Source organism: Adiantum capillus-veneris, chromosome 14 (genome assembly GCF_014529385.1).
Source record: "Adiantum capillus-veneris isolate H3 chromosome 14, ASM1452938v2, whole genome shotgun sequence".
Classification (NCBI taxonomy): Eukaryota; Viridiplantae; Streptophyta; class Polypodiopsida; order Polypodiales; family Pteridaceae; genus Adiantum; species Adiantum capillus-veneris.
Window position 1 is genome coordinate 143,301,416 of NC_140944.1, and position 26,533 is coordinate 143,327,948.

Below are 26,533 nucleotides of genomic sequence, written 5' to 3' on the forward strand. Positions count from 1 at the left end.
TGGAAATATTTGAGTAACCTCTCTTTGATTTGGAGTACTTCAAATTTGATGAGGGGAAAGGGTAGAGCTTGCTGATGCCATGCCTCATTGATATCTAGTGGTGTGAGGAGGTTGACATTGATGGAATGCAGTATCCGCTCTTCCCACTGTGGCTTCCTTCTAGATGGTCTTGGTCTCTTCTTCCACTTGCTTCTTTAATGCTGCTTCGTCCTTAGTAGTTAATCTTTTTGGTTGAGCGGAGGTCCAGCTTCATCATGAGAAATATTTAGCTCTGGGGAAGACTGGCCTCTTTAGAGGTAGTTTCTTCAAAGTCCATAAATTTTAGGGTATCTTTATCTTGAATTGGGGAATCTATCTGCTCTTCATCTTGTGTGGTGGCCTGTACTGTGGCAGTTGCTTGAGCTTTGCTCAATTTTGTTTTTAGTTGGTCACTTTTCTATTGATATCTCTCCCCCTGCTGCATAAACCTGATGGAGAGCTCTCTTCTCTGCATTTTATCTAGCTTCAGATCCATCTCAAGGTCTTTAACTTTTTGTTCCACTGCTTTATATGCCCAATATGTGCCATGTAGTGTGGCTACTATAGGGTTGTCCTTGAGCTAGCCTAGCAATGTATCATGTATCTCCATCACCAAGTCCGGTGTGTGGTAGGTGTATTCGGCATGCGCGGGGTACTCCACGTATTCAGTCATGTCCTCTTGCCGTGTGTTCACCCTCACCCAGCCATGTTGCTCCACCACCATCTTCGGTAAGCAGTCTTGGGGTTTCACTGCCACTGTCCCCACCTCCTAGTGTTCGTCGGCTTTTTTCGGGAGGGGGTACAGTTGGGCAAGGGACGATGGCACAGCCTCACATTAAGTATAGCCGTTTTTGAGTTCTTTCAAAGGAAGACCCTGATGCACATTTGCGACAATTATATAAAGTGTATGGATTGAATTGTCATGGGGTGGTGGTTCCTCTTCATCAACAATCAATGTTTGAATCTACACTTTTTGGGAAAGCTGCCAAATGGTTGTTAGAATACCCTGATGATCACTTTAAACGTATGACGAAGGGTCCAGAGCGTTCTTGAGACAGTTCATAACAGAAAAAACGGTCCCTCAACATTTGGAAAAGCTTCATACGATGCGTCAAAAGTCGTTGCCAGTGGAGGATTATGTTGCAAAATTCCAAATGCTTTTGTAGCGGGTACCTTAGGCACAAAGGCCAGCAGCCGAGGTGTTGAATAATTATTTTCTGTGAGGACTCAATAAGGATCTCAGAACTGCTATGGCAATAGTGGATAAGGTAACTACTCCACTGGATAATGTAATTGCAAGAGCTGTTGTAGCAGGAGAAGCTTTGGAGGATATGGAATCCCCAAAGAAATCAAAGAAAAAAAATCAGAATAAATCTCATCGTAAGTCTCAGGGAAGTGGCAGTGATAGTTCAGAGTCGGAGACTGTAGACTCAGATTCCTCAGACTCACGCAGCAGCGATTTGGGGAAAGAATCGGAGGAGGCACCTCGGAGAAAATCCCAGCGTCAAGGGAAAGGTGTTCCATCCGGGTCGTCAGAATCTGCTGCGGTGGTTAAAAGTCTGAAGGAACTATGGTGTACCTAGTGCCAAAATCCGGGACATGCCGCTCAAGAGTGTGCAACGAATTAGAAATGGTGTGCGATCTGCACGGCCAACACTCATAATACAGTGCAATGCTATTTTAATGGTCGGGGTCGTAGGAGTTGGGATTCTTCTACATGGCACCCACCACAGTCAGGGCATGGACAAGAGCTTGCGGTGGCGATGGCTCATGCTCATACATCTGAGGCGCCCTTTCAAGGTCAAGTAGGGGGATGGGGTCAAGGAGGGGGGTGCGGTCGCGGTTGCGGAAGAGGTGGCCAAGATCCTAATCGACCCAAGACATGCATTTTCTGTTTGGGGGATGGGCATTGGCGGTCCGAGTGTTAAAAGGCTATGGAATATGATCGGAAGAAGTAGAAACGTGCTGCGGGAAAACAGCCTAGTGTGGCTATAGTTTAGATTGAAGGGTTGGAGGAGTTAGATTCGATGGTTTCACTGATTATGCATTCTGGAAAAAATGTGGTTCCAACAGCAGATGTTAAGCGTCCGGATTGGGAGACTCAAGAAGATGTACGAAAAAAGACTGTGACCTGGATGCCACAGTCATCACCACCATTCCAACCATCAGGACCATCGACTGCTGGTCTGGAAACAAATGAGGGGAAAGACAGAAAAAAGGTTGATACTAGGGAAGGGGATAATTGGAACTCAGTTTGGAAAGAGGTCTTCGATTCGCCAATACAAGTACCTTTGGGTTCATTACTAAAATTGGTTCCGAATTTTCATAATGCCTTGCTAAGTCAGAAGTCCAAGGAAACGATGGAAGTTGACATTGCAATAGTTGAGGGTGAGAGAGACGAGTCAATCCCGTTGTCGGAAAATAGGATCACGGATACCCGCATCCCAGAGCTTTCAGTCAGATATCATGGTACATACATCGACAAAGTAGTGTTAGATGGAGGTGCGGGAGTAAATATTATTACTCAAGTAGCTTGTGAGATTTTTGGACTTAGTGATTGGTAACCTGCACCCTTTGTAGTCCGCATGGCAGATCAAAGATGAGTGTAGCTAGTAGGATTACTCCGAGGCATTATCTTGGATGTAGCTGGCTTATCTTTTGCTGTTTCTTTAGTAGTCTTGAATATTGAGGATCACAGTCAAGATTATCACATTATTTTGGGGAGACCATGGTTACGACAAGCATAATTGGGAGGCAAATATGCTTACAGTTAAAAAGGGTCGTAGGAAAGTTCAGGTGATGTTTGGAACATGCAGGCAACCCGTTCAGGTAGCATGGCCTATGAAGCAGAGACAGTAAATATGGTGGAAGGATTAGAAGAGGATGAAGAGGAGCAATTTCTGAAGGCTAACCCGGATTTAGTTTCTTTATATCTTGCAGACATTTCTATGATTCGGAGGGGAATTCTTTAGGGGCTTCAAGAATTTCACCAGAAACAGGGGTGCAACAAGGAGCTTTGCCTAGTCCCAAATCATTGGAGGACATTATTAAGCAAGAACGTGTGTTTAAAGCATAGATGGGAAAAGTTACAAGGGTCAAGGAAGATGAATTGGAGAAGGTCTTTTTAGGAGGGCAAGTGGAGTCTCAGCTCATTTATGCTAATAAGCAGCTTGAGGCAAGTTTCTGAGGAGACTTGATTAATTTCTAACAGAATTTAAGGATGTTTTTGCATGGAAATATGCGGATATGCAAGGATTGGATCCAAAGTTTTATTAGTATACCATTAATCTGAAACCAGATGCGGTGCCAGTGAAGAAGCATTCATATAGGATGAATCCGAATGCGGCAAAGCAAGTTAAGGTGGAAATTGATTGTCTCTTGGAGGTGGGTTTTATTACCCCCATTGATAATCCCGAGTGGATTTCCCCCATTGTGGTGGTACCAAAGGAAAACAAGCAAATTCGTATTTGTGTGGATTATCAAAAGCTGAATGCAGCTTCTATTCCGGATCCTTTTCCTCTTCGATTTTTGGATTCTATTTTGGATGATGTGGCAGGGCAAGAGATGTATACTTTTCTGGATGGATTTAGTGGATATAACCAATTTCGAATGGCGTTGCGGGATCAGCCCAAAACAACTTTTATTACAGCATGGGGTGATTTTGCATGCACGTGATTTGGTTCGGATTAAGGAATGCGCCCTCAACTTTTCAAAAGGATATGTTTCAAATTTTTGGTCCCTATTTGATAGATTTTATGCGAGTTTTTTTGGATGTTCTCAGTGTTTTTGGAGCGCAATTAGAGCATTTGAAGAAATTGCAGTTATGTTTTATGAAATGTCAAGAGGTGAAATTCAGTTTAAATCCTCTGAAATGTGCATTTGCAATTAGAAGTGGAAGGTTATTGGGGCATATAATCTCTGAGGATGGCATTTCCGTGGATTCAGATAAAATAGCCGCAATTATGGAAGCGCCTCCACCGGTGAATTCAAAATAGTGTCAAGTCTTTCTGGGCCAAGCTCGTTGGCATGGGAGGCATTTGAGGTTTGTCGCGCATTGGGCAATCCCTATTAATCAGGCAGCACATGCTAAAGATTTTGAATGGACGCTGGAATGTGATCTGGCTTTTTGGAGATTAAAACTTCAGCTGTCCAAAACTCCGATTATAATCCCTCCGAATCGGGGTCAGGATTTTCATGTATTTGTGGATGCTTCTGACCGGGCAATTGGCAGTGTGCTGATGCAGGAACAAAGTCAAGGGTGGTTTCGTCCTGTCTATTACACCAATAGAAGATTATCTTCCGCAAAAAGGAATTATTCAATGACAGAAAGAGAATGTTTAGGGATGATTTATTCAGTTTTGAATAAATTCCGGCATTATCTGTTGGGCCGGCGTTTTCTTTCATGTGAATCATTCGACTCTTCTATAACTGGTACACCAATAGAATTTGATAGGAAAATTGGCTAGATGGGTACTCTTGTTGCAGGAATTTGATTTTGAGGTCATACATCATCGAGGAGCCCAGCATGCGGTGGCTGACTACCTATCTAGGCTAGATTCCGGTGAGCCACTTTCTGGATGCATATCTTTTTTTAATAGGAGTTGTTGTGGATGATCTTCTAGCTACACAACAACCTAGAATCATCCCCAGCATTCCATGGACTTGGTATGAGGAGATGTTTCATTTTCTCGACAGTGGAAAAATGCCTTCATTCTTGTCCAGTCATCAAAGGAGACGGATGTCTATTAGAAGCATGAATTTTGAGATTATCATGGGTAAGCCGTATTATCACACGATTGAGGTCTTGCTGAGATGTGTTCTACCACAAGAACAGGAATCGGTTTTGGAGGAAGTCCATATCGGTATTGCAGGGGGCCACTTTGCAGCATTGATCACGGCTAGGAAAGTTTTACAATCAAGATTATGGTGGCCTACATTGTTTCAAGATGCGAGAAGATTTGTGCAAAAGTGTGATGTGTGTCAGCAGTTGGGACAACCTACTAAAATATCGACATCTAACTGAACCTGAATCTTTTGAATTGACAGGGTTGTCGTTAGAAGTTCATTTGTGACTTTTGTCAGTTGTTCATCCTTTGCTTTGCATGCATCTGACAATTTCGTAAGCAATTCACCAAGCTCCTCCATCTCTTTCTGCTGCTTATCCCTTGCGAGTTGATGTTGTTCAACTTTCGCTTTCAACTACTGCACTTGCCTTTGTAGATTGGTGATGACGGTTAGTTGGTTGTCTAACTCCCCTTGGAGTGCATCAATCACCAATTCTAATTCTTTGGCCCTTGTGCTACGGCTAAGTGCTGCTGAGAAAAGTCTTTTAGTCATGTCCTGCATTTGCTTAGCATACTCATTAACTTCCAGGATCGCTTCATCATTTGATTGCCAATCTTCGTTTTGTGCTAGCTGACTTGATGTTTCTGCAGATTCTTGTGTCTCCTTGGCGATGCCATGGCTGCTAGTTGTTGTTGACCTTGTGGTTGTGGTTGATCTTCTGCCGTTTTATCATCTTGAGGCTTCATCGATGCCTCAGCCTTCTCTTGCTGTGTTGAGATAGAGGGTGTTTCCCCAATCTTCTGTTCTCTTGGTTCCTCAAACTTTGTGTTGTCCTCTGGTTCAGGACTCGCTGTCCTTTCGGGATTTGGATCTTGTTCTTTGTGTTGCTCTTGTGTAGATTCAGCTACCTGTTGTACTGGTTCAACTGCTCTTTGTTCAGGCTCTGCCTCTTTTGTGTGTTCAGCTTCCGTGGCTTTGCTTGTTGGTGAAGGTGGTGGACTCGGCATTCTTTGATCACTCTGTTCTAAAGCAGGTGAAGAAGGTCATGGAGATACATCACCTTGATCATGTTGTGCTTCTCCTTGTTCCGTTGATTTTGCTCCTTGCTTTTGCTACCCTGCTACCTCTTTAGCTTTCTATTCCACTTCTTGGGCTTCTTTTAGCTTTAAAGCTTCTGCTTCTTGATACATATTTTCTAGTAGTTCTGTGGAATCTTCTGCCTATTTCCTGGTATGATGTTTTGTTCTTGCACCTTTAAGCTCAATGGGTAGCCATCTTGCTGGGTTGATATTGTACTTGAAACTAGTTTTTAGCATACCTTTATACGGTGTTGCTTCATATTTTTTTTATAAAAAGAGAGATAGTATGTCCGTATTTTGGTTTGTTACCACTAGTTGCCTGGTATCAAAATACATGATGGTTTATATAAAAAATTGTGAATAAAAAATAAGACTTTTGTACATAGATTGAGCACAATCAAGTGGCACGTTTGGAGTAATCATATAACCATAATAAGTACATATGTAAAGGTTTGATCAGGATTAATGGAAAGTCTCAATTATGTTTGACACACTATGACATTATCAAGAAAAGGACAATAGGGATAAAAATTCATAGATAAATAAAAGCATGAAAGTATGAAAAATCCTCGAGGTGAGGTAGCCAGATGTGGTTCGTAAAATGGTTTTATCTTTTACAAAACCATCAAAAAACAGAGAAAACTTTGCCAAAATTTTCAAAAAATCCAGGAAACCTTGTAATTTAATGTTTTACATGCATAAAAGTTAGTTTTGGAGTTGTTACTTTCGATAGAAAGGAAAAACATAAGCAATATTCTTTTCATGTATGTTATCCTAGCTAGGAAGCGGATATGCTGTTCAGTTACCTCACCCTCCTCCTTAATGATCTCTTGTCACACAAAAAAGACCCCTCCCTTTTATCATGAAACTGATTGTACTCAGTATGTGAAGGCCGACACATGTATTTAGCTCCCAGAGCATAAGCTTTCCTTGGAGCTGGATGCTAATCCGAACATGCATAAGTTTAAGTACCTACCCAGCGGAAAACTTCAACCGTCTACCATAACGGATTTCCCAAAAGGATGTGGACCCAGGGGTTCTCAACAAACTTCAAGTTTCCAAAAAACCATAGGAAAGAAAACCATTATGAAAAGGAGTAAGCAGAAAGAAAATGACCTACCTCCTAACACATACAAGGAGAGTGAGGGGGTCTAGGGCTATGAGACATCAATAACAAGCAGAATGGGTTGTTTGGATACCTGTCTTCCCAACAAGGTTGTGCAAGTTCTAACTAGATGCTTTTTTTGGATGTGGCAGGTAAAAACCTATTCTTTCATAGGTTCTGGAGCTCTGTCAGTCTCCTACCAAAAAAGGATGTACCAAAATAATTTCAGCTTATAAAAAGTGTCTTTTGTCTCTTGTCATTCAATTATAGTTTGTCATGTGTCAGTATATGGCTCTTAAATGAAGGGATTTCAAATATAAACTTCTCTCTCTCTCTATGTATCTATCTATCTATCTCTCTCTCTCTCTCTCTCTCTCTCTCTCTCCCTCTCTCTATTACACACACACACACACACACACACACACACACACACACACACACACACACACACACACACACACACACACACACACACACACACACACACACACACACACACACACACACACACACACACACAACTCAAAATCAAGGTTTAAGTGGGGCTAGCCTATACATATCCCTGGCTCTTGAGTCAAATTTTGGCACCTCACGATTAGTTCTAGCTCATGTACCCCGATGACCATCGTGTCAAATGTTTTTGAAATTGAACATCGTATGACACCAATCCATCCATTTTGTCTCATCAAGCTTTTCAGCTTAAAAACATTTTCAACAACTTATCCGAATTTGGACATAACTTGCTCATTAATACCCCAAATTGTCTTCTAAAAATTCATATCTCTTCCTAGAGTTCATACGCATGTGTTTGGTTTTTTGGTAAATTTTCAGATTTTGTTGTCATTTATTTCTTAGAAAATCAATTAAAAACAATTAAAAATAGAAAAGAAAAAAGCAAAATTGACCTAAAAATCTAAAACCAGCTACATAGTGTTGGCAATAGAAATTCTATTGGTAGTATGGCATCAAGACCATAAACAAGGTTAAAGGGTGTAGCATTCAAAGCTATTTTGAATGAAACTCGATAAGCCCATAGAGCTGCATGGAGATTCATTTCCCAGTCTGTTCTTCCTGAACTAACCACTTTAGTCAATACCGAGCTAAGAATCTTATTTGTATGCTCAGCTTGTCCCTTTGCTTGTGGGTGATAGGGAGTTGATTTGTTATGGGGATGACCATAAATTCATGAAGCAGATACTCGATTACCTCATTGACGAACTGAGTTCCCCTATCACTGACAATTTCTATAGGCAGTCCATATCATGTGAACACATACTCATATAAGAATGCGATAGTGGTTCTGGCATCATTCTTTAGAGTTGCTTTAGCCTCAGCCCATTTGGTCAAATAGTTCATAGCTACAATGATATATTGAGCTTGGGTTCTATAAGCAGGTGGCTGTATCGGCCCAACAAAATCTATACCCCATTTTGCGAAAGCTCTAGCCCCAATCATTGGTCTTAAGGGCATGCTATCTACACGTGTTGGCATTTTTGCTCATTGACAAGCATCACATCTTTGAACATATTCTTTTGCATCTGCAAAAATTGTTGGCCACCATATGCCTGCCATTAAGATTTCTCTTGCGGTGGTCTCACTAGAAAAGTGACCTCCAGCTAATCCAGCATGTGCTTGTTCTATGATCGGAATATATTCTTCTTCATTTGCACAAAGACGCAAATGTTGATCCTTACCTCTCCGATACAATAAGAGCATAGTCTCTTTCTTCTATTTCAATTTCTCTTTGAAGGCGTTTACTCGTATCCTTAGGAAATGTTTGGCTCAATAAGTAAGTGGCTAGATAGTTACTCCACTTGGAAACATGAGACATTTGAAACAATGTTACATGAGGTATGGGTATTTATTTTTTACATTGAGGACAATCCTTTACGAAAGAGCGAACATTACTCCTCATGGTTGGCCAAAATACTCCAAGTCTCAAGATCCTTTGCATAGTTCGGTCTTCCGCAAAGTGAAGTCCTACTATGGTAATATGTGCTTGACTTAGGTATTGGGTTTTCTCTTCAGGATTAATGCATAAGAGCAATATTCCATCTCGGTTTCTTTTGTATAGCTTACCAGCTAGTAATTGATACATAGCCGATTGCTCGATTAATCTGACTGTAATAGGAAGTGGTATTTGCAAATCCACTTGAGCTATGGTCATCAATGACACCATATTTTTCGACCATCGAGGTATCGTTTCCATGAAGAACAAATAGGCATCTGGTAGATCATCATCTACCCCTTTAGGTAATTCTCCTGAAACAATCTTTGACAAATGATCTACTCTTTGATGAGTAGTGCCCTTTTTTACAACCACAGTGAAATCAAATTCCAGAAGAATGATGAAGCATCTCACTATTCTTCCTGTGTTTCATGGCTTGTTGACCAGGTACAATAAAGCTTGGTGGTCCACGAAGAACATAAATTTGTTCGCTAATTGGTAATGTCTATACTTTTTTATGTCATAGATCATTCCTAATCCTTCCCTTTCGGTGGTGGTGTATTTATTTTCTGCCATGTTCAATTGTCGGCTAGCATAAGCAAGAGGAAAATCAAATTTTTTGTCTCCTGGTTGAGCTAGTATACACCCTATGGAAAATTGGAATCATCTACATGTATGTGGAATATCTTATTCCAATCTGGTGCTTTCAAATATGGAGCTGAAGTGAGAGCTTGCTTAAGCTTCATGAAGGATTCTTCACATGCTGTTGGCGTGTGCCATAGTATAGTGGATGCTACCAACATAATTTGTTAATCCAGGGACAAGTATGATCCGGCTAGGGCATGGAAACACACAACACACGCTTGTGCGTGCCACATAGAGAAATTAGAGCGAGAATCCTACGTAGTTAGAGAGCTAATGGTCTAGGAGATGAAGACACACACGGTCTTGCTACGCTCTAGCATGCTACCACTCTACAGATCAACCTAATCTCTCTCACACACACACACACGAGCTTAATCATGCTCATAGCTTTCTAATTAACCACTAACCACTCTCTAATCAAGCATACATGAGTGCAGACAAGTGTAGCCAAGCCACACATGGACACACATGGACTACAACAATCCACACACATCGAGAAGCATGCTTAAGAGGAGAGGGAACTTGATTAAAGTAAGTGACTAACACAAAAAATCAGCCATTAATCATCTATTAATCAAGCACTGATTACATCAATGCAAAAATGAGAGAGAAAGAGATAGAGTCTAGCTGTGCATGACGCGAGATACGCCATTGCACGCGTGTAAAAAGCTTGAGAACTCCATAGCCATCTCCTTCTTCACAGCTCTTCTCTTGCAAGAAGCTTTAGAGTCTAAAATCTGAGAATGAGGTTCACATTTGTGACTTTCACTTATATACTTCCTAAGCTTTTTAGAAGTGGCTGGGCGCCCAAATGGCCAGACTCACTTATCTGCTGTCTATGTTGCCTAGGCTTCTAAGATTAGCACAAATGTTACCATTTGGAACCCACATGGAGCCCAAAACATATTTACAATCCGCTCTTACGGTCATTTGACGGGAAATTACATAAATCATAAGTGGTCATCGACGTTGACCGTAACTCCATCTGACAACATCTAAACCTTCTCTTCTTCGCATCTTCCAATGATCTTCACTTCATCTGCATCCTAGCTTCATATCCGCATCATCCGGTATCACCAACACTTACTAAAAATAGTAAATTTGTCATAGGGACTTGAGACAAAGTCCTGTTAACCACCGCTGGTTAACATTGCCCCCATCTGATTGAACGTCCCCGTGTGCTCTTTGGTTGGCTGCACAGTGGAACGATTGTTGTTGGAGGTGAATGTTGTTGCTGTTGGTTTCAAGTGTGGGCGGGTGGGATATTGATATGGTAATTAGCATTAAAGGCTCAATTGTGAAGTAAATTTTGGATGAGTGTAAAAGTAAAATAAAAGTAAAAAATGGAAAGGTTGTATGTACACTAGGTTAGGGTCTTAATACCTGGATTACCAATGGAGAAAAACCACATGGAAAAAAATGCCCAATGGTATACTTGCATGGGTACTTATTAATGTACTTAGGCCCTGGTTGTCACACTTTCTGTTAAATAAGGTACATTAATAAGGTAGGCTACTTGATAATACAATGTGAGTGAATAAGCAATGTAGCCGTCGTCAAGTGTTGAGTCATTGTTGTCACACAGTTGATTTGAGTTGTTGTCCTGGCTGGTACCTGTAAGGTGAGTGCATGGGTGGAACACAAAAAGCGTGCCTAATGCAAATGTCCACCAATGGGACATTCTATATGCTTGCACAGATGTATGCATGGTTAACCATATGCTGTGCGAGAAGAGTTAAGATGGTGATAGCCGTTTTTTGGCTTTCCATAATTGCCATAGTAAGCTACCTCACCCTACCCAAATCACCCAAACACTGTGGCTATCCCTACCATTTCACTGTACATAGGCGTGTGTGAGTTAGGGGACTTTCCCCATATTTTCTTAAAAACCCTCAGCTAGCTAGTTATTGGGCTAGTTCAGCCAAATAAATAAATAAAATAAAATATATTATGGCCAATTTGTGTGTAAATATTGCATTGTATATATGGCCTAAATATAGGGATTTTTATTGATATTTTTTTTAAATATTTATACGTAGGTGTGTGTTTTATTAAGCCTGTGTATGCCTTCTTTCATCCTCTTACACCATAAGTATATATTTGCCAATGTGTACATACTCTAATCTCATATTTCTCTTTTATACAAATCACCCCCACATTTTCACCCTCACCCTCGTGAAAACAAAAATTGATTTCTACTCTCTTAGTCACGTTTATTATATTATTTACTTGCATACCTTTTCCTCTTTCACCCAAAATAATACAAAGAGGGACCATATCATATGATTCCAATATCTTTCCATATCCATAATTTCTCCATATTTTTTATTATTATTTTTACTCATTATTCTAACACCATGTGCTCATTGAGCTAAAATCCATGAATAGTCCATACACTAGTCCCACCATGTATATATTGCTTTATTCACCAATAATCCTCCTCCATGCATGTGTAAAGGGAAACTTGGATGCTTTGTATTATGATATGACAAAAGAGGGGCTCACTCTTGGATGCATTGTACAAATTCAACAAGGAGGGGGCCACTAAAAGACTTTTGCAGGCATAAAAAACAAGCTTTTTGGTGAGATTTTTGGCACCCATCTCCACTCCGAATTTGGAGCGGTGGTCAAAAGAGAAAATGTGGAAAAAAAGCTGAATAATCACCTCAAATATTTCGGTGATTTTTGGAGCAACCACCGGTGAGCTATGATTTTTTGAGTGGACCCCAGTCTGCCCACTTTTCTCACAAGTAGCCCTTAGTCTTCTCTCACCTCTTTCCACACTTCTATACACACACACACACATTCCTCTCTCTCTTCCCTTTGCTCTAGCTCTCTCTGGCCTATTTTATGTGAGTCTTGGTGTGAGGTTGCTTGTGTGTGTTTTGTGGCGCATCCTCTTGGTTGTGCCAAAATCTCTCTTGTGTCCTAGTTCGCATACCATAACTAGGTGGTGCCCCTTCATTTGTTTGGCTATGGGTTTGTTATTGTTGTTTCTTGCTTGTGGTTGCCCCAACCCCAATTGAGTAGCACGGGAGTCTTGAGAGGTGTTTAGAGGTCGCCTCTCTTGTTGCCCGCCCCAGACCGCCTCAAATTGGTGCCCCCACTGAGGAATGACTTTGTGCTTATTGTTGTTGTATTGCATGAATGCTTGAATTTTATCGTAATCAAGTAGATTATATGAATCATGAAACTTGTATAACCGAGTTTAATTTCAAGGCAAAAAAAATTGATCTAGAATAGGGTTTGGATTAGCATAACATAAGAAAGGAAAAAAACATTTTCACATAAGAGTTTAGAATTCATGTTGAAAGACCTTTCAAAACTTTGTGTAGTTAGTTGATGTCATGAGAGAAAATGATTGTTTGGAACTAATCTTTGTGTGGCTCTAGCATTGAGAGACTATGACATGCTATACCTTTGATGATATCCCAATCTTCTTCAGAAATTTAGAAGAAGATGTTGATGATTTTCTTGCTGATTTTAGAATGGTTTGTTGTATCCTTGGTAAAAAGGATGACATTGAAAAAGGGGATTTTCTATGGCTATGCCTTAGAGGCAACGCTGAGCAATGGCTTTGGAGTATGTCTTCTCAGATTGAAGATGGGTATACCCAAATTTTCAAAGCTTTGAAGATGGTTTTGGAGTATGTCTTCTCAGATTGAAGATGGGTATACCCAAATTTCCAAAGCTTTGAAGACCAGTTCCAACAACGGAGAATGCATGGGCTTCATTAGGGAGACTTCAACAACATGGTGAAGACTACTATGTTTATGAGGATATTTTTTCTCGTCAATGGGGAGGATGTGGGTTTAGTTCTACATTTCCAGATTATGTAAAATTGGAGCAATTTATTTCGGGTTTGTCTCCTTTCCTAAAGACTAAGGTTACTTGTAGTGGACTCTCTACCTTTGAAGAAGCGGTCACTATTGCCCGAAGGAAGTTTCACAAGTACTTCTACATCAAAAATGGTTTTTATCATGCTCGAAGAACCAACCATCATGAAAGTGTTTCTATCAAGGAGTCATCTCCTTTGCCATACTTGTCTCCTTCTACTCCGACAAATGTTGAAGAAGTTACTTACATGCCAAGTGATTATTCAAGTGCTAAAGTGTGTGGCCAAGATTCAAATGTGGAATCTCTTTCTTCTACCTTTATCAAAATCATGCAAAAGTCGACACAAGATATCTCAAATGGCATTGATGATTCAATAATGGATACATCCAACCTTTTGGCAGAGGATTAATTTCTAGTCCGAGCAGACGAAGCTTTTGTGCAACATGAGAATGAAGACCTTGAAGGTAACCTTGATCTTATGGAATGTTCTGAGAGTGTATCTTGTCTAAAAGAAGGGAGTGAAGAAGAAGATGAAATCATAGGTGGGGAGATCATAGACCACATTGATCATAAAGAGATGATTGTGTACATGGAATGCCAACTCCAAAACAAAGTAGAAGAGTGTGAGTTGAATCCACGTGAGGATAATCTTCAAGAAGTGTTTGAGGATGTTGAAAAGCATTGGTATGACCCATGTATGTTAAGCATGGAGGAACCTATCATGCAAGAAGCCAAAGTTTTCACAAAATCAAACAGTAATCCATCAACCTTTGAGGTGGTACAATGTGAGGAGTTACAACCTTGCCAAAGGGGGGGCTTAGAAGGGGATGAAGAACATGGGAGAGTAGTAAAAAATAAAATCATAAAAGGAAACTGTCAGAAGGTGTTGGGGTATAGGCGCCTGTGCTTTGCCCGGCCGCCCAAAGTCTGGGCGCCCACTGACTTGTCTGTCATCTTGTCTTGGAGAAGCTGAAAATAGCCTCCATTGTTGCTTCTGTATAAAATCAAATCTTCTTCCAGGCCTTCTAGCAGCTGTAGTGCCAATTCTCCCATCAGCATATGGTCTTGGACCTGTGGCTTCTGCATAGCCTTAGGGCTATGTTTTCGTCTTGATCTTGGTGAGGTTTGCACTGTATGCGCAGATTGAACTGTGTCTCTCGCTGCCACATTTCTCGATGATGCTCTTGGGCGAGGTGCAAGCATATGACTTACTGGGTGCCCATGAATGGTAAAATCATCCATATTCTCTAGATGAGCTATCTAATATTGTCTGCAGTATTTGTCTACCACAATGACTGCTTGATCTGTTGGGTTCACTGAGGTAAACCAATATAGAACTTTCTGATCACTGAGCTCTTCAAGCCTCGGATCCACGCATATGTAGTATGTGGCAGTCTCGGTCTCAAGATCAAAGAACTTATAGAGACCCACTTCATCTTGATCCATATCAACCTTACACACTTTACTCGACATCGTACATTGAGCATCTTGAATTTCTGGTGGTCTCTCTTCCATTTCTGCATCTTGCATGGCTTCTTGGATTTGTATTGGACTTTCTGAAAAGAACTCAGCCTTTTGCCAGGTTGGACTTTGTTCTATCGCTTGAATTCCCTTCTTCAAAGAGAAATTTCCTTCTCTTTGGCTCTTGATTTGGACTCCCCCCATCCGAGAGGATTCCATATCTGAAGATGGCATCTTACTTATGCCGGTTTTGGCCATTATTTGCGCTTTGTCAAGTAGATCTTGTGACCTAGCTAGCTCTTTCTGAAGTTGCGCTATCTTGATAACTGAATCTTCCAGTGTAGTACCTGCTTCTGCAATGTGATGTGCTTGTGCAGTTTCTTTATTTGGTTCAATGCTCGAGATTTGTGCAATGTTTTGCTTTGTGCTACCTTGTGATGTGTCAACCCTAGTTGCAGTGTGACAGCTTTGTGTGTACTTTTGTCCATATTTGGAGCAAGAGGCAATCCCATGACAAGATGATATACATTACCACCTTTAGATTTGTAATTTTCTCCTCTTGACCCGACAGCTTCAGCTGAAAAGTATTGGTCTTCCTCTGTCGGAATATCATGTTCTGTTTCTGCCCGGTAATATCTACCGTCTTCATCCATATAGAGGGTACCAATTTGCCGTTTTTCTTCTTGATCTTTGTACAATTGAATGCTTGGAAAATATGAGTAGAGATCTGCCAATTGATCCTTATGCATCACCTCTATGTCATTATCAATGTACTTCCGGTGCCGCATGTAAATTGACCCGAGACAATCTTCTACAAAGTCCTTATGTGACTGCTGCAGACTCTTGGCTATTTCGACCTCCACATATTGAGCTGTCTCCGTCTTTGCCGCATCCTTCTTGGTCTTGATGTACAAGTTCCTGATGGTATCCTCATAGCATGAAAATTTCTAGTAGTGGCCAATTAGGTAGAGCACAAATTGCTCCCTTGTGATCCTTGTGATTGGTGCTTCATTTTTGCGGGAGTGACTACCTTGAGTTGCCATTGTACAGCTTGAATTCACGCAATTCCACCTTTTGCCTTTGCTAATTGATGTACAGTGTATGCACACTAGCTTCGTTGACACTCCCTTTTTGTTGTCTTCAGTCTTAGCCGTAGCTAGCCAAGATTTGTGCTAAAAATAGCAGCACCCTTGTGCCGGTCGCTTTCTTCTGATTTGTTTCAGCTGTCGTGGATGGCTTTTTCCGAGCTTTTGGACCTGGGTCTTCTTGGCCCCCTTGATTCTTGCTTGTGAAGTCCGGACTTGTCCGGCAACTTACTTTGTTTCGAGCTTTGTCAAGGATCTTGACCTGTTTAGGCACAGTAGTGGCTGTCGAAACTTACCACTATACTGCAATGACTCTTGGTTCTTGATGTAGATTCCTGGGTCGAGCTTGTTGACGTTCAGTTTAGCCACAATCTGCAAAAGTTAATTACCAAGACCTGGCTTTCACAATTATCACAGATCCTTGATCTACCTTTGATTACCACCCTTGCACCTTGAACTCAGAAGAGATATGCAAGGTTACTTTTAGCTAAATTAGCCTTAAGCTAGCACACAGAACTTTGTGCACCCCATGCACTGATTGGCTAGTTAAAGACTAGTGTTCGAAGTTCTCCAGAACTTGCGATTGATATCACAAAGCTGAGGGCTTTTCGTCTAGGCTAATCCACTGCAAAATTGTCGAGTGAATTGCTAATTTACACTATGCCTCCGCTTGCTTTCACACCTTCTAGCGGGTGACCAGGGGTCTTCCCGAATGATAACTTCAATCTGCTAGAATTAGCAGCTTTTAATGGTCAATTAGAAGGTCTAGAGACCAATTTCGGTTTCAAACTTCAGTTTTCCAAAGGTGAAAAGCTCTCGTCCACTTGTGTCAGCTCTAGGTCAAATTAAGTGGCTTGAATCTAAGTGGCGGTCTCACTGCCCAATCTCTATCGGAAATTTCGGATTTACACTTAGCACAGGATTGCAAAAGTGCTAGCAAGAATGCTAATGAGATCCGGAATCAGGGGATTAAAATCAAGATCCAAGTCTAGAATCTAGATTTGGCTGATGGTATCGTCAATAATTGGATCCCTAGTTCTTCTCGTAGGCACTTATTGTCGTATGTTGTCGTGAATGTCTATTTGCTTGTAGTGTCCGATAGGTGGTCACCAATGCTCCAGGTGAGTCTCCAGCTTCAATTGGTTCTCAAGCGCACCATGTGCAAGAAGTGTACTAAACAACTGGCAATGTGATCTAAAGCACGGGAATGCAAAACCCAAAAGTATGTCTCACAAGCACAGCTGATCAATCCAATGCTCTCCTCCAGGCTTAAATGTGCAAATTTATATAGCAAAAACTCTCAGTGTGATATGCACAATTGATCCCACAAAGTACACTCTCAAGTGCCAAAAATTTAGCACAGTAGGCACGTCCAAGTTCCACTGATGTAGCCCTAAATGGCTAGGTAAGAGTCTATGTTATCGGACTCTATGTCGTGTGCACTCGATGTAGACTTAAGTGGTCACAGTGCATGCCAAATAACCTTAATCGCCTTCTAGGCTATGCTCGCAAGGAAGCAAGTAATGCGATAATCAAGTGCCAGGAGCAATGTTCAAGACTTCGTGTTAGATATGTCTGCACACCTTGTCAAGGAGAAGGTCACTAGTCTGAAAAATGCTCTACGTCAATTGATTCATTTAATTTCGGTGAATTGCTAAATCTAGCAATGCTTGACAGTTGTCGTTTGGCATGACAAAAAGAATCCTAGGGTGTCCGGTAACTGTTTCTATACCTTCTTTAACTCTTCAGCACTTGCTCGTGATCAATCGTCTTTTCACTTTCCTCAATTCCTCATTCTTTTTATTTAATAACCGTCTCTCTTTCTCATATGTCACTAATATCACGACTTGCTCCAACCTCACTTCCCACAAACACCTCAACCTGCTCCAACACTAGCCATAAAGGTGCACTTCTAAAGCGAAGGAGCGAAGTAAATGGGTAGATGTACGAGTCTTGACATATCTGTCAGTGTTGGCAATAAACAAATCCTAGTCTATTATTATTATCGAATATACCTATGTAAACTCATTAACGAATGAACACATCGAAGCGTCACAGCCTGAAATGAAAAGGCAGAACGCTTCCTGTAAATAACTAACGAACGCGAGCAATAAGATACAGAACTCGTTTACACAGATCAAGCTGTCATGTGTCAACTTCATCGTCTCTGCAACTCTAATAAGATTCATACTTATGTTTTCTAGTCATACATCTATGTTCTGTTATATATAGTCGTCAACATGGTATCAATCGCAGACGACTGCTAACTTTCTGCTCTCGTAGCCCTCTCGCTTCCTGCTGCTGCAGACTTCGCCTCTTGATTTGATCCGGACCTATCAAGAAGTCATGGCTGCGGCATCAACTTCCTCCACACACACAAAATTTTACCAAATCGAAAAGCTTCAGGGCAGTAATTATCTTCCGTGGAGTCTTCGCATCAAAATGGTCCTCGAGAAAGCTGGAAATTGGGAGGTCACCGATGGATCTGAACTTGACCCTGCAAAACAACCTATTGTAGCCGGTGCCCAACCTCCTACTGATGACAAGAAAGCGGCGTGGAAGAAGAAAGACCTCGAGGCCAGAATAGGGATCATCATGCACCTTGGTGATCGACAACTTCAACTTGTTCGAACACTGGAAACTGCCTACGAAATGTGGGAACTTCTCATGACACAGTATCAACAAACCAATATTGTCTCCCGTGTCCTCATCCACAAACAACTCAATGAGATACAGATGGCTTCATACCCTACAACTGAGGCATTCCTTGAAGCTTGGCAGGCTGCCAAATACAATTTTTTGATTGCCGGACTCCACCACCCTGAGGAGGTCCAAGTAAATATTTTGCTTGCAGCTTTACCTGATTCATGGTAATCTTTTGTTTCTCAGCATGCTAATACACCTAACTTAAAGCTAACTACCTTGCTGGCAAATATAAGACAGGAAGATCAGATTCGGAACAGGGGTAAAACACCATAGCCTCCACAAGTACCCCTCTAATTACTCCTCAAGCCATGATTGCTGGTGGTTATCGCCCAAACTTCCGCTTTCGACCACGTCCATTCAACCCTCGTCAATCCCAAATGTTTACTCCAACAACTCAACAAACTCGACCCGGAATGCGGACATCACGTCCTTCAATGCAACCGCTGTTCAATCCCTCTCGTTTTCGCAACTCAATGCGACCTTCTCCTTCCACCAATAATACTAATGCTCCTGTCTGTAATTTCTGCCATCGCAGAGGCCATACTGAGAGACAATGTCGCACTAAAAGACGCCAATTTCGTAATGCTTCTAGCCCTCGACTGGATGCAAACTTGGCCTATTCTACTGATGATGTGACTGAAGATGTTACTACCATGCACCTCTATGCTGCGATAGCCAGTCCACCTGGTGATGCTGATGCTTGGTACCTTGATACTGGTGCCACTCACCATATGACGGGCACCCAAGAGTGGTTACACGACTACCAACCTACTTCATCTCTTGAGGTTCGCCTGGGAGATGATTCCTTATACCAAGCTGTTGGAAAAGGGGATTTACATTTGCAGCTACCTACGGGTGCTACTACTGTTGTTCCAAATGTGTACTATGTCCCCGGCTTAACGAAGCACCTTCTTTCTGTCAATGAACTGACAAGCCATGCTACTTCAGTGGAGTTTCAACACAACTTCTGTGTGATTAAAACTCCTTCTCCTTCTGGTGTTCCCACACACCTCATTTGTCCCAAGCGAGGACGTCTCTATCCCCTAGGATTGGCTGTTATTCGTCCTAGCATGGAGCTATATGCTGCTAATAGCACTCAAGATGAGGAGACCTTACTATGGCACTATCGGTTGGGTCATCCTCATGTACAAGCAAGGCGTACTCTAAAAACACACCATATGGTGGAAGGCTTTAATCCCAAACTGAGCCACATTTCCTTATGTGAGGCATGTATCTTTGGCAAGATGACCAGAACCAAATTTCCTAGATCCAAGAGAAAGACTAAAGGAACCTTGGAACTTATTCATTCTGATTTATGTGGACCTATGCCCACCACTTCACTTACCGGCTCTTCTTACCTTCTCACGTTTATTGATGATTGGTCCAAGTACACTGTTCTGTACTTTCTCAAGAAGAAATCAAAAGTGCTTACTCATTTCAAGCACTACAAAACTTTTGTCGAGCGGCAGCTGAATAAGCAACTTCGAAGCATTCGCACCGACAATGGCGGTGAGTATATCTCGAATGAGTTTACAGCTTACTGTACTGAAGAGGGTATTTTCCATCAGTTTACAGTTCCCTACTCTCCCCAACAAAATGGGGTGGCTGAGAGAAATAATCGCACCCTGCTTAATGGGGTGCGCGCTATGATGCAAACTGCGGGTCTTTCACAATCTTTCTGGGAAGAAGCTGCTGCTACAGCATGCTATGTACAAAACCGACTGCCTACTCGTACTTTGCCCAATAAAACTCCCTACGAGCAATGGTATGGTGAGAAACCTGACGTTTCTAATATTCGTATATTTGGCACGCCTTGTTACACTCTAATTCCACCTGAGAAGCGTGACAAACTCTCCTCGCATGCTGAGCGAGGTATTCTCGTCGGATACGATGATCGTTTTGGAGTGAAAGGTTACCGCATCTATGACCCTAAAGCAAGAACATTCTTTTTCAGCAGAGATATTCTCTGCCAAGAACATTTGCTGATTGTAAGTCCTCATGGCAGTGAGCAACCGCCCCATACAACGACTAATGCTTCTCCTTGTGCTGGTCCCAGCCAATCTCATGTTACAGGCCCATCTTGGAGCTATGTTGAGACGTCTTCTACTGTACCACAACCTGCTCATATACCTGGTGAACCACCTCCACTAGTTGCTCCTCCTATCGCTCCAGTACTTGCATCTCAGCCTGTTACACCTGCTCGCCCAGAAGTGGTGTCTCCTGTCCTACTTTCCCCAATTGCTGGTCTTCGCCCACATCCTTCCTCCCTTTCAATACCTCGGAGTCTTCATCATCATCAGGCTACTCATTCACACATGCCCTCTGAGAGGGTGTTACCTACTGCAATTCCGAGAGTTCCTCATAATCGATTTACACGTCTAAATTATGAATCTCCTATATTTAAACCCACAAATACCCCAAGCTCTTCTCGAGTTCAGTCTCATAGTAACTCAAGAGCTCATTTACCGTCTACACAACAGTCCACACATCCCACCCATACTACTTCTCAATCTCCTGAACCAATTGCTGAGTCCAGCCGTACTGAATCTTCTTCTTCTCTCGAGACTCTTCCTCCTAGGACTTGGCATATACAAGACATTCTCGCTGACCTTAACATTGTTACAGCACATTCATCAGGTGATTATTCAAATCGTGCTAGTTTTCCTGAGTACCTTGATGGCACTATTAATGTAACTGCTGCTCTTGCATCTCCTGAGGCCCACCTTTGGCGTGCGGCAATGGAGGCTGAGATGGCCTCTCTACAACATAACAACACCTGGGTATTGGTACCCCTTCCTCAAAATCGCAAACCTATTACCTGTAAGTGGCTTCTTTGGCATAAATATCGTCCTGACGGCTCCATTGAGCGCTATAAAGCACGCCTTGTTGCTCATGGTTTCTCCCAAGAACCTGGAGTGGACTACTTTGATACTTTCTCCCCTACACTTCGCCTTGCCTCCTTACGGACTATAAGTGCTGTTGGAGTCCAATATGATTTGGAAATGCACCAAATGGATGTTGAAATTGCATTTCTCAATGGGGAACTTGAAGAAGAACTATATATGGTTCAACCTCCCTATTTTGTCCATCCGGACTATCCTGCGTATGCTTGCCTACTCCTTCGCGCTCTGTATGGCCTAAAGCAATCTCCTTGACAATGGAATGCTCGATTTCATTCCTTTATGCAATCAATACACCTCCGCCGACTCCAAACTGATGTTTCTGTTTACTTTCGACGAAATGGCTCACATTTTGTCATCCTCGCACTCTATGTGGATGACATCATCTTGCTGGCAACCTCTCTTCCCACAATGAACCAAGTAAAAAGGGAACTTACTGATCAATTTCACATGAGTGATGGGGGGGAACTTAGTTACATCTTAGGCATGCAAGTACTTAGGCATCGCCCAACACATACATTGCATATCACTCAAGCAAAATTTGCAGAAGATATAGTGAGGAAATTTAACACTAATATGCAAAAGCATTGCTGGACACCACTACCACTCATACGACAAGGAACCTATAACTTACTAAATACAAATAAAGCATTATGGGTACATGATCCTCTTTCTAAAGAATTTAGAAGCATTCTTGGAAGTATTCGCTACCTAGTTACATGCACTCGTCTTGATCTTGCTTATGCATCCGGCATGCTCTCACGCTATATGCACTCTCCGCGACATGAACATCTCATGCTTGCTGAACGATTGCTGCAATATGTAAACACAACGCGTGATTTTGGTATTACCTTTAAAAGAGATAATACACTCAATGGTATTCAAGTTACAGGCTATACAGATGCTGATTGGGCAACAGATAGAAAGTCGAGACATTCAATTGGTGGGTTTGTATTTCTTCTATCGGGTGGCGCTATATCTTGGAAGAGTAAGCGTCAAGCAACAATCTCCCTATCAAGTACTGAATCTGAGTACAAGGCAGCTTCTGAAGCAACAAAGGAAGCATTGTGGATCAAGAACTTTCTAACTGAACTTGGTTTCTTTGTGAATATTCCAATCACTATATATTCAGATTCTATGTCTGCGATAGAATCATCCAGGAAGGCTAGACAATCTGATAAACTTAAGCATATTGACATTGCTAACCATTTTGTGAGGGAGCAGGTTGAAGCAAGAAATATTACACTGGTCTACAAGCCAACTAAGGAAAATGCTGCTGACATTTTTACAAAGAGCCTTAGTGCACCGCAACACTACAAATGTGCAAAGACTTCAGGGATGGAGTTTACAGAATAATTGAGTATTTGTTTATGGGGGGGTGTTGGCAATAAACAAATCCTAGTCTATTATTATTATCGAATATACCTATGTAAACTCATTAACGAATGAACACATCGAAGCGTCACAACCTGAAATGAAAAGGCAGAACGCTTCCTGTAAATAACTAACGAACGCGAGCAATAAGATACAGAACTCGTTTACACAGATCAAGCTGTCATGTGTCAACTTCATCGTCTCTGCAACTCTGATAAGATTCATACTTATGTTTTCTAGTCATACATCTATGTTCTGTTATATATAGTCGTCAACAGTCAGCTCGTCCTCGAGAAGCATGGGTGAATGCCACGGTGAAAGGGTGTGCACATGGATGGGTCTTCTAGCCGGAGCGTCGCGAATCAAAGGACTTGTGCTATTGTCACAATGGTTAGCTTCTTAGGTGATTTCCACTGAATTTTGCCTCACAAGTCAAGAACATATGCGAAAAGCATGTCAAGTCATTCACCCTAAACATTCTCCAAACTGCCATAGCAAGGTGTATTTATACATGTATGTAGGGGTTGAAGGAGGGGAGAAAGGTGAGCAGTCGGGAAGATAAGAGGGTAGGGACCGTAGGTGAAGTGAGAGCATGGGAGTAAGTCAATGTAGGATGTCAAGGAAAAGCAATAAAAATAACTGCCAGCATAGATGGTCAAGGGGCACGTAGGCAAGGGTGGTTAATGGAATGCAGAAGTGTAGGATGTCTCCACTTTATCCAAGCGTAGGACGTGAGCAATCAGTGGAGGGCGGGCCAAGCCAAAAGAGCCTCCGATAATAGGCATGTGCAGTGTTGGAAAAAAAACTGGGGTCTAGTGGGGAAATATGGGCTGAGGTTGAACGTGTAGGAGAAGAGAGCCGTAGGAGAAGAGGGACCCAGGGGTGGTGTCTGGCATAGGTTGGGTGGGGGAAAGGGCGTAGGAAGAAGAAAATAAAAGCACGTAAGAGAAGGGGTACGTAGGGGAAATAACTAGTCCAAGGATTGTTGCAGCGCCGAATGCGGAACGTAGGACAAGGCTAGTGGTGTGTGGTGGTTGGTGGGAGGTAGATGCGGACGCGTCAATCACGGGTAGCAGAGCGCATGGGTAGAGCGGGGCCCGGGTCAACGAGGGGGTGGGTGAGTGTTTTCAGCGCACAGGCCGCAGGGATGAAGTATGGGAAGGGTTAACAAAAAATTCAAACAAAAAAGAAAATTAAAATAAAACCCAATACTAAAATTTAAAAATTATCATACACACAAATACAAAATATGTACAATAATTAATAAAAAAATCTAAAATTTACTAAAAAATCTAAAAGAAAATAGAAAAATTAATTAAATTAAATGCCAATTTAAAGTAATTTTTAGGCAATTAATTAGCAAAAAATGCAAAGAAATTACCAAAAATAGCCTTTTTTTTTGAAAAATACCAACAATATTTTGCACTTCCCAAGCTACGCGACCATTCAAACATATTCACAAAATCATAAAACCATTTTTCGGCATTGCAGCAAACATGCGTCACGGTCCCGTCACGGTCATTTGAAAATGCAATTTTCGTTCAAAAATTGATCCAAAAATTAGCAACTTTTGCACATCAACACCACACATTTGAATCAGCATTTTGACATGAGCAAACATCAAATCAACCACGATTAATCGACTGCAAACAAGCACTTTTGCATCGAAAACTGCACATCCGCATACACAGCTATTTTTGACCAAATTTCTGCAGCATAACGGCGCTATAATGGCATCAAAAAATCTGAATCATAACCATACACAAACTATAAGCAACCATATGCTTTAACACATCAAAATTGGCAACCAATTTGCACCAAATCTGCACCACTTTTTGCACATCCGTCTACACACAGACGGGCATAACCTGCACACAAATTTGCACAAAATTTGTGCACCAAGCACTTGACCAAAACTTGAAAAAATGTCAGAATATGACCATCAATTTCATCACACAATTGCATCAATTATTCGCCGATTAATCCGCTTGCAAATGAAGGCTACACACGCGTGTGTGTATCCACTACCGCTTCACCGCAAATTCCCTACAAACGGATATCATAAATTCCATGAGTAGCATCAAATTCCATCACATCGAGCACACAAACACATTGAGCACACAAACACATTGGGCACACATCATAATCATGATTCAAATCAGCACCAAAGAAAATGCCCAATTATTAGTGTGTAATTAGCAAAAAAGTTAGTGACCGGTAGTCAACTTTGGAAGCACACAACGGGAAAACGAAGCACAATTAGGACGCATTCACCACATAAGAATGTAGCCAACACACCTAATTTCACTCCTACATATGTGTGTCACCACAAATTACTTGCCGATTAGCGGGAAATTAAGCCCAAAGTTAGTGAAAATTAGAAAAATTAGAGAGTTAGAAAGTCAAAAATTAGTGAGAAAATCAAGCAATTAGCAATGTGTGTGGGGTGTTTTGTGTCACACAAACCATAATCAACGCTTTTCCATGCATCAATCACTCCCATTGCAAACCAAATTTTTGACACGCACAAACCAAAACCAAGAAAATTAGGGAAGGATTAAGAGAAATTAGACTCTTCTAATCACTCTAATGGCACCTCTAGCTTAGGCAATCGTCCCTGGCAACGGCGCCAATGTTGGTGTGCGCCATAGTATAGTGGATGCTACCAACATAATTTGTCAATCCACGGATGAGTATGATCTGGCTAGGGCATGGAAACACACAACACACGCTTGTGCGTGCCACATAGAGAAATTAGAGCAAGAATCCTACGCAGTTAGAGAGCTAATGGTCTAGGAGATGAAGACACACATGGTCTTGCTACGTTCTAGCATGCTACCACTCTACATATCAGCCTAATCTCTCTCACACACACGAGCTTAATCATGCTCATAGCTCTCTAATCAAGCATACACGAGTGCAGACAAGTGTAGCCAAGACACACACGAACACACATGGACTACAACAATCCACACACATTGAGAAGCATGCTTAACAGGAGAGGGAACTTGATTGAAGTAAGCGACTAACACACAAAATCAGCCATTAATCATGTATTAATCAAGCACGGATTACATCAATGTGGAAATGAGAGAGAAAGAGATAGAGTCTAGCTGTGCATGACGCGAGATACACCATTGTATACGTGTAGAAAGCTTGAGAACTCCATAGCCATCTCCTTCTTCACAGGTCTTCTCTTGCAAGAAGCTCTAGAGTCTAAAATATGAGAATGAGGTTCACATTTGTGACTTTCACTTATATACTTCCTAGGCTTTTTAGAAGTGGTCGGGCGCCCAAATGGCCAGACTCACTTATCTGCTGTCTATGTTGCCTAGGCTTCTAAGATTAGCACAAATGTTACCATTCGGAACCCACATGGAGCCCAAAACATATTTACAATACGCTCTTACGGTCATTTGACGGGAAATTACATAAATCATAAGTGGTCATAAGTGGTCGTCGACGTTGACCGTTACTCCATCTGAGAGCATCTAAAGCTTCTCTTCTCCGCATCTTCCAATGATCTTCACTTCATCTGCATCCTAGCTTCATATCCGCATCATCCGGTATCACCAACACTTACTAAAAAT

The 26,533-nt window shown here is 41.7% G+C and overlaps 1 pseudogene; it reads left to right on the forward strand.

Moving 5' to 3' along the window:
• The first annotated feature begins 18,309 nt into the window (after window positions 1-18,309).
• LOC147443283 (uncharacterized) lies at window positions 18,310-18,942 on the forward strand (annotated as a pseudogene).
• Window positions 18,943-26,533: the final 7,591 nt, after the last annotated feature.